We start from the raw sequence: 13,264 nt of genomic DNA, 5'->3' as shown, positions 1-13,264 counted from the left end.
GTTTTAATAAGATAATCTGTTTGAAAACTATTAGTCTGAAATATTCTTATATCAGTAAAGTCATGATATTATCACATGAGATTTCAATATAATTAATGCATTTTTGCAGCCTCATGAATTAGATAGATACTATTCATGTTTTGTTTCTATTTACTAATAAAGCTATTTTTAGTAAGTCATACAGAATTGTGAAACTAACTAGAAACAAAATAACCGTAAAGGGCATTCCGATGGTTGCCTTGAGCTGTTTCTTTTGCTTTACATTCTCAAATTAAGCTTACCTCAGTGAACATGTCTTTCATTGGTTTTAGAAGATAAGTTAAAAATTATGTAGTATTAATATTGGTCCTATCCTAATACACAAGGATATGTTTCTAGGCATGAAATAATTATCCTTGACTTGAAACATATGCTTATGTATTCTAGGTTTATACATTTGAAGAAAATTTAGGAATTGTCTAGAAAGGGAAACAGCTTGACTTTGTCGAGGTCATTCAGTCTTTTGTAGAGAAGACTTGCCTAAAGTAAGGTTTTCTGTCTGCGGGTTGTTTCCCTTCTAGGCTTGGGTTATGCCCAAGGACAAACATTGAGTGTTTTTTGAAAACCACCTATTTGCCAATCTAGAACTTTCTTTTTTAGTTCCTTATTCCCAAAGTAGTTAGCCAGAGGGGGTGGGAGGACAGACAAATCTAGGTTATTTTTTGTCCACTTTAAGTACATTTAAGTGACTTTTCCTAGGGTGTTTTTGTCAAATAATGGAAACCTAATTACTTCACATAGATAATACACATTGAAATGACTAAAATTACCATAAGTAATGCTTGCCGTTAAACTAGATCAAGAAAGTTCAATGAATGAGGAGCAAAATTGGAAAAGTTGGACAAGTAGCGTTGTGAATGTGCCAATTTCAAGTCTTCTGTCAGAGACTGACAAGGTGCACACACCTAGAGGCTCCCAAAAGCCTTCCAGTGGGCCTCTCAGACTTCGTCGTTTACGTCCTAAAACTGATATGTACTGGGGGCTTGGTTCATGTTTGCTTCAATGTAAAATACATGTAAATTAAGAAAAAATAAAGAATTTTACTTGGAATAAGCCAAACTTGGTTATAAGTAGTGATTTTGATAGATACAGAATATGTCAGAGCATTTAATCTACACTGAACACAGTTAGATATACTAGAAGTTCACAAATGCGTTTTAACATTTGGGCTAAACATTAAACATGTACTTTTCTTCCCTAGTAAACCTTTATCTTAAGTAACTTATTGAAAACTCTAAATCATACAAATGTTTTATTATGCTGGAACCAAAAAGAGGGGGTGCATATTGAAGAATTATAATAAAAATATTTTTTACTTAGGAATCACAGAGATAAAAAATGCCATCTGAGATATTTGCATCTAGAGCTTATTATTTTCCCTAATCAACTACCCACCAGTTTTTGGTGCCATGTAGATGGAGTTAAGTTAATTATCTGTGTGATAATTGAAATAACCTTGGGTTTCATATAATTTCCTTAAAATAGCTCAGCTTAAAGAATTACAAGTATTGAAGAACTAATTTTGTGACCTTTGGATCTAGAACCCTATTTTTGATAAGCCTTTGTCTATTCAGGAAAAACCGTCTGAAGGTGGATTGTTTAATGTTCAAAGTGTATTTGTAGCTGCCCTTTCTTCACCTCAGAATCCGAGAAGCCGAACATATTCTGGCTTCTCATTCCTCTTGGCTTGTTAGGCTCCTAGCATTCAGTGGAACAATCTTTCCGCCCTACTGGCTTTGTACTGGAATTGCAGGTGTCTTTGCTCTTTTTACCTGGTTGGCTATGTGTCTTTTCTTGCTTTGGTACTTTGCAATAGTAAAAACGGCATTTGCAGTTTTATTTATTTGGTATGATATTGTTGTAACCTGTAGAAATCTTTTGAACGTAGTATAGTTTATATAGGATATAACCTTTATTGGAAAGAAAGTATAATTTGTGTCTGTAATAACTTTTTAAATCAACTATTAAAAGTTATATCATGGGCCAATTGTAGCTTAACTAACTTATCTCCTTTTACAAATCATGATAGAAGAAATGGCTGCGGTTCATTTCCCATTTTGCTGAATTTAAACCCTGGTAAATAGTAATGATCATTTCTTTTGCTTAGGAAAATTGTGACTTACTTGATGAAAATTTTCTTCCTCCCAGATTTGAAATGCCCATTCTTTTGATAATCATGCAAAGTACAGAATTTAAAAAAAAATCCGATGGGACCAAGCTAAAGCAGAGAGCCCCCAGTGATGAGCATTATTGATGGTGTGTGTGAGGCAGCTTTTTGTCTCTCTGGGCAGTATACATTTAATGTGTTTTCCAGTGTGTCGTGCATCCAGATGCCACTGCAATCTGTGCATTAAAAAGGCATTAATAAAAGTAAGTAAAATATTTGTGGGTGCTTCTTGGAGGGGGCCAGGGAATTTGTGATATAATTATGTTTGGGTCAACTGACAGGTTTTAGGACAGACAAGTGTATTGCTTTTTTGTAGCAATTATTAACATTTTTATGACACAGATTTATAGCACTCCTATACCCTTACCACCTACCTCATGTCTGTTTCTCCCTCTATGTTACCCGTGTTTGTTAATGGCATTAGTAACTGTCTAACTATTTTCCCCAATATGGTCCATGAAACAGCCGAGCTTGGAAACCCTGGAAGGGAGTTGTTGTTGGTTTAACATGCAGTTTCCTTGGCCTCTCCCCAAACTTAGTGACTGGGTATCTTTGAAGAGTGAGGCCTGGGAAACTATATTTAATTATTCAGTTTTAGTCTTCAGTTTTTCCTCTGCCTCATACCCCCATCTGGTCTGTTCCCAAATTCTGAGAAGTCAAATACCAAATACTACTTTCTTTGCATTTGCTGCATTGCTCCCCTCGTGGATTGCCTCATCAGTTATTTTTCCTCATCAGTTTTAATTGTTATCAAACCTCCCTATCTCTCTGATCTATTAAAGGGTGTCTGATTTGGTTACCTTACCACCCAATACCCTTTTATGATTTCTTGTTGAGTTCAGAATAAAGTCTAAAGCCTCAGTCAATTACTGGAAGCTTCCACAATTTAGTCTTTCTACCCCATTCAGCCTCCACCAAAGGATGTCACAGCCCTTGCTCAGGCCTCACATCTACCTCCAATAGTGTTTCTCAAATGCTGGCATACAGAAGAATTTCCCATGAATGTTTTTTAAAAAAGTAGTGGTTCTCAAAAATTAATACCACCCCCCCCCCAAAAAAAAACCCACAGAAAAACACCAAGAAACTCGAGGTTCCTAGACCTTAGCCCTTGAGACTGAGGCAGTGGGACTGTGCTGGGGCCCAGAATTGTGCATTTAAATGAGCATCCCAAGTGATAAATGGATCACATTTTTTTTAAAGATTTTATTTATTTATCTTTAGAGGGGAAGGGAAGGAGAGAAGGAGAGAAATATCAATGTATGGTTGCCTCTCGTGAGTCCCCTGGTGGGAACTGGCTTGCAACCCAGGCATGTGCCCTGACTGGGAATTGAACCGCGATCCTGTGGTTCACAGGCCCGCGCTCAATCCACTGAGCTATGCCAGCCAGGGCTGGATGGATCACATTTTGACAAGGGCTGATCTAGAGCCTCTAGTCTCTGCTTGAGAACCTGCACCTAATTAGACTCTTGAGACCTGAGTTTTTCCTCAGATGCTTGGTTCCAAGCCAACTGACCCTTTCCAGAGGGACTGTGATTTCCCCATTTTCCCCAGGCCACAGGTGACTCCTGACAGTTCTTGGTACTCAGTGTAGTTCTCAGTGCTTTTGAGATAAGGTAGTTCAGATGCTACACACTTCTGTTACCTTCGTTCACTGTCCAAGATGCCCTGTTTGGCCGTTTGTCTCTCCCTGAACTCTTATGCCCACATTGTTCTGTGTTTTATTTGTTTTTTCCACGAACCAATCTCTTGATATTCCCATCCCTCCTTATATTTTTCTTTATATCCCTCTTGAATCCCATCCATCCTCAAGGACTTAAGTGTTTATTTCTTTTACCTCTTNCTAGACCTTAGTCCTTGAGACTGAGGCAGTGGGACTGTGCTGGGGCCCAGGAATGTGCATTTAAATGAGCATCCCAAGTGATGGATGGATCACATTTTGACAAGGGCTGATCTAGAGCCTCTAGTCTCTGCTTGAGAATCTGCGCCTAATTAGACTCTTGAGACCTGAGTTTTTCCTCAGATGCTTGGTTCCAAGCCAACTGACCCTTTCCAGAGGGACTGCGATTTCCCCATTTTCCCCAGGCCACAGGTGACTCCTGACAGTTCTTGGTACTCAGTGTAGTTCTCAGTGCTTTTGAGATAAGGTAGTTCAGATGCTACACACTTCTGTTACCTTCGTTCACTGTCCAAGATGCCCTGTTTGGCCGTTTGTCTCTCCCTGAACTCTTATGCCCACATTGTTCTGTGTTTTATTTGTTTTTTCCACGAACCAATCTCTTGATATTCCCATCCCTCCTTATATTTTTCTTTATATCCCTCTTGAATCCCATCCATCCTCAAGGACTTAAGTGTTTATTTCTTTTACCTCTTGACATTATTTGAAACCTGATTCTCTTAGAGACACAATGTCCCTGAATCCATCTTAAGTGGAAACTGTTCTCCACATACTTGTGGATCAAGAGTCTGGCTATTTTTTTACTTCCTTATTACCACCTTCAGATCATTTACTTTTCCATGCATATAAAAACCAACAAGACAAATGAAACAAAATAAACTCAACTCCTTTGTGGTTCATTCCGTTTGACTATAGTGCTCTCCACCCCTTTTTATTGCTACCTGTGGATATTCAGGTCACTCTTCAGTCTTCCTCATTTACAGTAGCTTAGAGTCTCCTTTTACTGTAGCCGCAATTCCGCCGCGGTCCTGCTGCCTTCCTCATTTACATGTAGGATGTGGTATTATCCTGGTCTCTCGTTTCCTTAACTTCTCTGTCATAGTGTTTTCCTATCACTTTGCTCACCCTGGAATATAGCCTGTTCCATCTCAATAACATTAATTACCTTATACTTTATTAATAACCTTGGTTCTTCTGTGATAAGTTCTTTTTACTCCCAATACTTTGGTTATCTGATCTCATCCAAATCTTCATGTTTGAAGATTGATGTAGTTTCTGTTTAACTTGACGCCCCCACCACGCTCTTCACTTCTCTAGACTCCGTGATACGTGATTTCACCCCCTTTTCATGGTCTCCTGAACCTCTTTGCCCTCCCGCCCTTCTGCCATGCCCGCTGGGGAAGTGTATTCTTTACAACCAGGCATTAGCGGCCGCCGTGTTTCACGGTTACCAGATGAATTTGGTCTCTTCGTGCTTCTCATTAATCCTGTTTTCCCTAGATAGCTCTTTTCTGGTCTTCCACAGTGTAAGGTCCAGCCTCTGTCCTCTCACGTCTTCGAACTTCCCACCTTTCAGTTCACTCTCAGGAGGTAATCTTGCTTTCTTTCTACTTCGTAGTGAAGTAGAGTGACCAGATAGAGCTCCCTCTAATTTGGGCTACCCAGCCTCAAACCTTACATGTATTATTAACTAGCCTTTTCCACTTGCCCGTTAAAGAGGTAGTCCTCTCTCAAGTATGCATGGAATTCTGTCCCTTTCTATCTACTTGGACACCTCTGTCATATTTTACTTTTCCTTTTGTATCTTCAGCCTTCACTTTTTACTGCCCCCCCACTTATTTTGATCAGCTCAAATATCCATCTGTATTCAAAAACAAAAGCCCTCAAGAGTAAAACAAGACAAAGCATAACCAAAAAAATCTGTCAACCTCAGTGTGAACTTCTCTACGTGCTATCCTTTCTCTCCTTCCTTTTATTTTATAAGAGATTTGTCCATACTTTTCATCTCTGCTTTCTCACCTCTCACTTATTCCTTACCCATAGGGGGTCAGTGTTTCAATGTGTGTCAGGGAAGGAGCCGGGGCAATCATCACTGTTAAATGATGTTACAAGCACCTGTGAAATGATGTTACAAACTGATGAAAGCCCTTTCAATTTAGGTCCAAAGAGCCATTGCTTTTGCCACTGAGCATTTTTCACATTTATCTCCATTGTTATGTATTATCAGTTATTTTGCTGAGTAGTATATTACACTGGTGAATAAATGATTCACCACTGTTCTTACAGCAATCATTATTGGGGCTGTTTTCCATCTTTGGCTATTATGAATCAAGATGCTATGAACATCCTTATATAAAGCTTTTTTTCCATGGCCATATATATTTATCTTTGTTAGGTAAATTCTTAGGAATGGAATTGCTGGTAGTAACTTTGTTAGAAATTGCCAAACAATTTTCCAAAGTGGTTGTATGATTTCACACTCCCATCAGCAATATATGAGAGTTTCAGTTTCTTCACTTTCTGCCAATATTCTGTATGGTAAATCTTTACTTGAACTATTGTAATGTGTGCGTAGTGATATCTAAATGTTAATTTGCATTTTGGTTATTACTGATGGCACTGAGAACTTTTTTAAGTTCTTATTTCTCATTTGAATATCTTCTTTGGCATAATTTCTGCTCAAGGCTTTTACTCATTTTTTTATTGGGTCGTACTTTATTTATTTTATTATACTTTCTGGATACAAATTCTTTTATCAGATACAGTATAACTATTTACTTCCTTTCAGTAACGTATTTATTTTCTCACTGTATCTTTTTATGAGCAGAAACTAATTTGACATTCAGTACATTCTTTATTTGCTTTGATGTTCTGTACTATCTGTGTTGTCTCTAAGAAATATTTGCCTACTCCAAATTCATGGCAATAATATCGTTTTCCTAGTAGCTTTATTGTTCTAACTCGTTTTTTAGGTCTAAGGTATGTCCTCAGTTGATTTTGTGGGTGGTGTGAGATAGGGTCCAGGTGCATGTGCGTGTGTGCGTGTGCGTGTGTGCGTGTGTGTGTGTCTACTCCACAGGGATGTGCAGTTGTCCCAACACTGTTTGTTGACCCTGTTCATTTTAGTCCCATAATATGGCTGGAGGACTGGTCCCAGTCACTGAGATTCCTTTCCTAGAACAGGAATTTGGGGGTTTACACATGTAACTGTCCTGTAGTTGCTTTTCTTACGACNGGTGCGTGTGCGTGTGCGTCTGTGTGTGTGTGCATGTGTGTGTGTCTACTCCACAGGGATGTGCAGTTGTCCCAACACTGTTTGTTGACCCTGTTCATTTTAGTCCCATAATATGGCTGGAGGACTGGTCCCAGTCACTGAGATTCCTTTCCTAGAACAGGAATTTGGGGGTTTACACATGTAACTGTCCTGTAGTTGCTTTTCTTACGACTTTTTATATCAGCATTGGCAAGCGATCAGATTTTAGAAATCTTTTCAGATATTAAAGTTTTTATATACTCTCTTTGCAGCTATAAAGGAAATTAATTAGCAAGGAAAAGGCGAGGTGGTCACTTTGATCCCTGAAAACATTAGGAAGACTGCTGTTGAGTTGGACAGTTTAATTCAATAGGAATTTGTTCATCCATATAATGACTTATCTCAATGTATTTATGTCAAGATATACATTTTCTACTTGGATACAGAGGTATATATTTTGTTAGTCTTTTAAATTGAGTATTTTGTTTTAAATGGACTACTTTCTTCATTTCTATATGTATGTACAATTATCTCCTGAGATGTGAATTAAGAACCCTTGCTTGAAATATTAAAATACAGATTCCACAAGTGGGGGAGTATAGAAGTGGCATTTAAGGTAAATTGAAGAGAATGAGTGAATTCATGAAAATGTAAATGAGCTTGCCAAAATCATGGACCTAAAAGCTGGATCTGATACTGCATTGGAACCTGGGTAGAGAAGAAATGACAAACTTGGACATTAATGGTTCTTTATATTAAGGATTTTTGCTTAATCTAGGAAAAAGGACATCATATTAATTACATGACCAATTTGAATTTTTAAAATATTACTTTGCAAACATTGTAATGTTTCCAAAGGTCAAGGACACATGTCTCCTTTATTTCCTACTTTATTTATCCCTGCATTTAGAATGATACTGTGTTTTCATGATTGGTTCTCAGTTGTAATCCAGTGATAACCAAACATCTTTTCTGCCTATTTATAATTTCATACTTAAATAAGAGTTTTCTTAGCAAGGTATATCTTTTAGCCTTAAAAACTGAGATGATTCTTTTTCTGGAGTCATAGGTTAGATTTTTTTTCTAATGACCTGTATTTTGATCTGTATTTAAATGTCACAGCCTGGATTGAATATTTCTTTTTTAGAAGCAGAGAGATATATGAAGACATCAGGTTTCTTATTTCTTTACTTGTTCTTAATAGGTTTCATAAGAAAGGTGTAAATGAACAATACAATAACTTGCTCAGAATGTGGTTAAATATGAAACTACTCTTTGTATGTTTTCATTTTAGTTTTTCTTTTTTATTGAATTTATTGGGGTGACACTGGTTAACAAAATTATACAGGTTTTAGGTGCACAGTTCTACAACACTTCATCTGTACCCTGTATTGTGTGTTCTCCACCCCAAGTCGAGTCTTCGTCCATCACCATTTATCCCCCCATCCCCTCCTCCAACACCATCCCCCTCACCCCCCCATCACCACACTGTTGTACATATCCATGAGTTTTTCTTTTGTTTTTTCTGATTAATCCCTCCACACTCACACCCGGCTCCCCCCACTCCTACAGCTGACAGCCTGCTCTCCATGAGCCTTTCTCTGTTTTGACTGTTAGTTCATTTTATTCCTTAGATTCCAATTATGAGTGAAATCACATGGTACTTGTCTTTTTCTGACTGACTTATTTCTCATGGCATAAAGTGCTCCAGATCCACCTATGCTGTCACAAAGAGTATAATCTTTTTTTACAGCTGAGTAGTATTCCATTGTGGAATGTAACACAGCTTTTTAATCCACTCATCTACTGATGAGCCCTGGGCTGCTTCCAAACTTGACTATTGTAAATAATGCTACAGTGAATGTAGGGGTGCATATGTACTTTCAAATTACTGTTTCAGTTTTCTTTGAATAAATTCCCAAAGTAGAATTGCTGGGTCATAGGCAGTTTCATTTTAAATTTTTTGAGGTAACTCCACACTGTTTTCCACAGTGGCTGTATCAGTTTGCATTCCTACCAACATTGCACACAGGTTCCCTTTTCTCCACGTCCTTGCCAGCACTTGCTGTTTGTTGATTTGTTGATGATAGCCATTCTGGCAGATGTGAGGTGATACCTCATTGTGATTTTAATTAGCATTCTGTAATGATTAGTGGCATTGAGCATCTTTTCATATGTCTATTGGCCATGTGTATGTCCTCTTTTGAGAAGTGATTATTCAGGTCCTTTGCCCATTTTTAATTGGACTGTATTCTTTTCTTTTCGTGTTGAGTTGTATAAGTTCTTTATAAATTTTGGATATTAATTCCTTTTCAGATGTGTTGGCAAATACATTCTCCTCTTTAGTGGCTTGTCTTTTTATTTTATCGATGGTGTCCTTTGCTGTTATAAAACTCTTTGATTTGGTTTAGTGCCATTTGTTTGTTATTTTGTTTCCCTTGCCTGAAGGTATATATCAGAAAAAATATTGCTCAGAGAATGTCAGAGATTTTATTGCCTATGTTTTCTTCTTATTTTATGGTTTTGAGTCTAACATCCAAGTCTTTAATTCATTTTGAGTTTATTCTTCTGTATGGTACAAGTTGATGGTGTAATATTACTTTTTTTGCACATAACTGTCCAGTTTTCCCAAAATCATTTATTGAGTAGACTTTCTTTACCCCTCGTATTTTTTGCCTTCTTTGTCAAATATTAACTGACCATAATCATATGGATTTTCTTCTGGGCTCTCTAGTCATTACATTAATCTATATGTCTGTTTTTATGTCATTATCATGCTGTTTTACTATGGCCTTGTAGGATAGTTATATATCGGGTATTGTGATTCCTCCAAGATTTCTGTCTCTATTTGGGATCTTTTGTAGTTCCATATAAATTTTTACCATGTGTGTTTAGTTTTGTGAAATACACCATTTGTATCTTCATAGGAATTGCTTTGACTGCACAGATTGCTTTGGTTAGTATGGACAATTAAATAATATTAATTCTTCCTACCCATGAACATGGTATATCCTTTCACTTATGTGTATCTTCTTCATTTACTTTCTTCAGTGTCTTACAATATTTTGAGTTTAGATCTTTTACATCCTTGGTTAAATATATTCTCTGTTTCCTTTTTTTTGGAGCAATTCTGAATGGGGTTGTTTTCTTAGTTTATTTATGTGATAGTTCATTATTGCTGTACAAAAGGCACTTGATTTCTGGACATTTATTTTTTATCCTGCTACTTTACTGAATTCATTTTTCAGTTTTAGGAGGTTTTTGGTGGAATCTTTAGGGTTCATTACATATAGCACCATGTCATTTGCAAATAATGACTCTATTACTTCTTCCTTCCCTAAAATATAACTGAATACCTTTTATTTCTTCTCTTACTGTTGTGGCTAGCACTTCCAATACTATGTTGAATAAGAGTGGTTAAAGTGGACATCCCTGTCCCGTTCCTGGCTTTTAGGGAAGTGATTGTAGTTTTTACCACTGAGTATGATGTTGGCTATGAGTTTCTCATATACAGCCTTTACTACTTTGAGTTATGTTCCCTTTCTTTTCACCTTGCTGAGGGTTTTTATCATAAACGGATGCTGGATTTTATTAAATGCTTTTTCTGCATCATTGATATGATCATGTGGTTTTTATCTTTCATTTTGTGTACATACTTCATCACATTTATTGATTTGCCAATATTTAACAAAGCTTGCATCCTTGAATAAATCCCACTTGGTCATGGTATATGATGTTTTCAATGTATTGCTAGATTCAGTTTGTTAATTTTTACTTGAGGATTTTTATATATATGTTCAATAGGGATATTGGCCTATGATTTTCTTTTTTGTAGTGTTTTTATCTGGTATTGTAATCAAGATAATGATGGCCTCATAAAGTGAGCTTGGGAGTCATCCCTCTTCTTCAATTTTAGTGATAGTTTGAGAAATGTGTTAGTCTTTCTTTGGATGTTTGCTAAACTTCACCTGTGAAACCATCCAGTTTAGGACTTTTGTTTGGTGGAGGTTTTTTGTTTATTGCTTCAATTTCACTAGTTGTAATTTGTCTATTGCAATTTTCTGCTTCTTCATGATTCAGTGTTGGAGGATTGTATATTTCTGGGAATGTATCCATTCATCTAGATTGTCCAAGTGCTGGCGTATGGTTGCTCATAATATTTTCTTAACGATCCTTTCTATTTCTTTGGTGCTGCTACTTTTTTTCATTTCTGATTTTATTTATTTAGATCCTCTGCTTCATCCAACCTACTTTTTGTTCCCTTTTTATGTTCTTCATTGTAGATATTGTATTCTTTTCTGACTGGTCTTTCTTAATGGTGTTTAGATCCTGTATCATGTAGTTAACATCCTAATAATCATTACTTTAAACTCTATATGTGATAAATTGCTTACCTCTATTTCATTTAGCTCTTTTTCTGGAGATTTCTCATGTTCTTTCTTTTAGGACTTTTTTTTTGTCTCCCCATTTTGGCTGCCTCTTTGTGTTTGTTTCTGTGTATTAGATAGTTCTGCTATGATTCCCAGTCTTGGCAGGGTGGCCTTATGTAGTAGGTGTCCTGTGGGGTCTGGTGCTTGTCTCCTTGATCACTTGAGCTAGGTGGGTGCTCCAGGAATGTCTCCTGTGTGGGTTATGTGGACACTCCTGTTATGATTGACTCTTGATTGCCATTGGCCTGTTTGTAACATGGGATCGTCCCTATGACTGGCTGGCTGTGAGGCACAACCTCAACCCCAGTGTGTGAATTGTTGTTCAGGTGGTAACAACATGAAGCAGAAGTTACCTCAGCAGGTTTGGTCCCTGCCAAAATTTCTCTTTGGATATGCTGCATGGGAAGCTTATTAGATCCTGCTTCAATATTGTCTGAAGCTGGTCACTAGGTGTGTTGGTTCTGCACTTTGAGAGGGACTCTGGTACAAGCCAGTGTAAGACACTGCCTGTAACTGGCTTTTGTACAGTTTGAGGCTACTGCTGCAGGGCCTGGATCTCACAGTAAGGACCAGGTATGCACCAAGGCCAAGTTTTACCAGCACTGGACCACTGGGAAGGTCAGCAAACATTCCAGGGTAACCTGATATCTGCCTAGCTAACCTCTGCCTGCTGGGCTTGTTTACTGAAAAAGCTCTGTCTGTAGTCCTCAGCACAGCTTACACTCCATAGTGATAGGCGAGAGAGTATAGAGGACGTGGGGTTTTGCTTTCCCCAAGACTGATGCTGCGTGGAGTGGAGTGCTCCACCCAAGAAAGATGGCATCTCCAATGTGGGAGAATGGCTTCACAAAGGTATCCTGGGAGCGATCTCTTCAGTTCCCCAGAGCCGCAAAACCCAGACTTTCCTCACACAAATCTAGTCCACTCTATCCTCACTTTGCCAGAGCCCTGAGTGAGTGTTGTGAATGAGATTTTGTACATTGGCCCTTTAAGAGGGTGTCTATGTCTCTATCAAACTCCCATCTGTCCCTGGTGGATAACAACCCTATTACTTTTCACAGCCAGATGTTATGTGGGTGCCTGTTCCTGGCTCTTGTGTTTTGGGCTGGGCAGCCAGGTGTGGCGTTCAGATCCCACACTTCAGGGGAAATCCCTATGCAGCTAAGATATCTCTCCAGAACCTTAGCTGTTACCCGTGGGTGCTGGTCCAGCACTTTTCGTGTCTCTGCCGATCCTACCAGTCTCTATGTGGCTTCTTTTGAAAATTCTTGGTTATAAGACTTCTCTTCGGCTACTCTTCAGTTGGTTATTCAGGATGATTATTCTATAATCTACTTATAATTCCAGTTTGGTATTTTGAGGAGGTGAGTGTAGCTTCCATCTACCTTGCCTCCATTTGGGAATCTCCTATTTTTGTTCTCAAAGGTCACATATTAAGCTTACAAATGCATGTGGAAAATTGCTGTGCAAAACAAGTTTTAAGAAATTATATTAAAAACGAAAACACCCTTTAATCTTAAAACTTCTAAAGAGTGTAAATTTTTAATTAAATAAAAAAGTAATTATGAATTATTTAAATATGAAATTTACATATTAAATAAATTAGTATTTTCTTTCTTAAATATGTGCTATCAAATTTCAAGAATATTGTGAACTCAGATAATTTAATATGAAATTATTCCTACAGCAAGATTTATAAA

The 13,264-nt window shown here is 37.6% G+C and overlaps 1 protein-coding gene across 9 annotated transcripts in view; it reads left to right on the top strand.

The window, feature by feature from the left end:
* TRIQK (triple QxxK/R motif containing) overlaps positions 1 to 13,264 on the top strand; it is a 75,462-nt gene that overhangs the window by 23,635 nt on the left and 38,563 nt on the right. Inside the window, exon 2 of one of the 9 annotated variants that reach the window (XM_037058722.1) lies at positions 2,188 to 2,295. The exons of 7 other annotated variants lie outside the window; for them this stretch is intronic. The gene's annotated coding sequence lies outside the window, so the exon portion shown is untranslated. Of the gene's footprint in view, positions 1 to 2,187; positions 2,296 to 2,386; positions 2,410 to 13,264 lie in introns of those variants that run through there. One more of the 9 variants, XM_037058721.1, reaches the window with a different exon arrangement.

This window comes from Sturnira hondurensis, unplaced genomic scaffold (assembly GCF_014824575.4).
Source record: "Sturnira hondurensis isolate 20B ecotype Veracruz unplaced genomic scaffold, ASM1482457v3 Scaffold0010128, whole genome shotgun sequence".
In the NCBI taxonomy this organism is placed as follows: domain Eukaryota; kingdom Metazoa; phylum Chordata; class Mammalia; order Chiroptera; family Phyllostomidae; genus Sturnira; species Sturnira hondurensis.
This window is presented reverse-complemented; position numbering and strand designations above follow the sequence as displayed.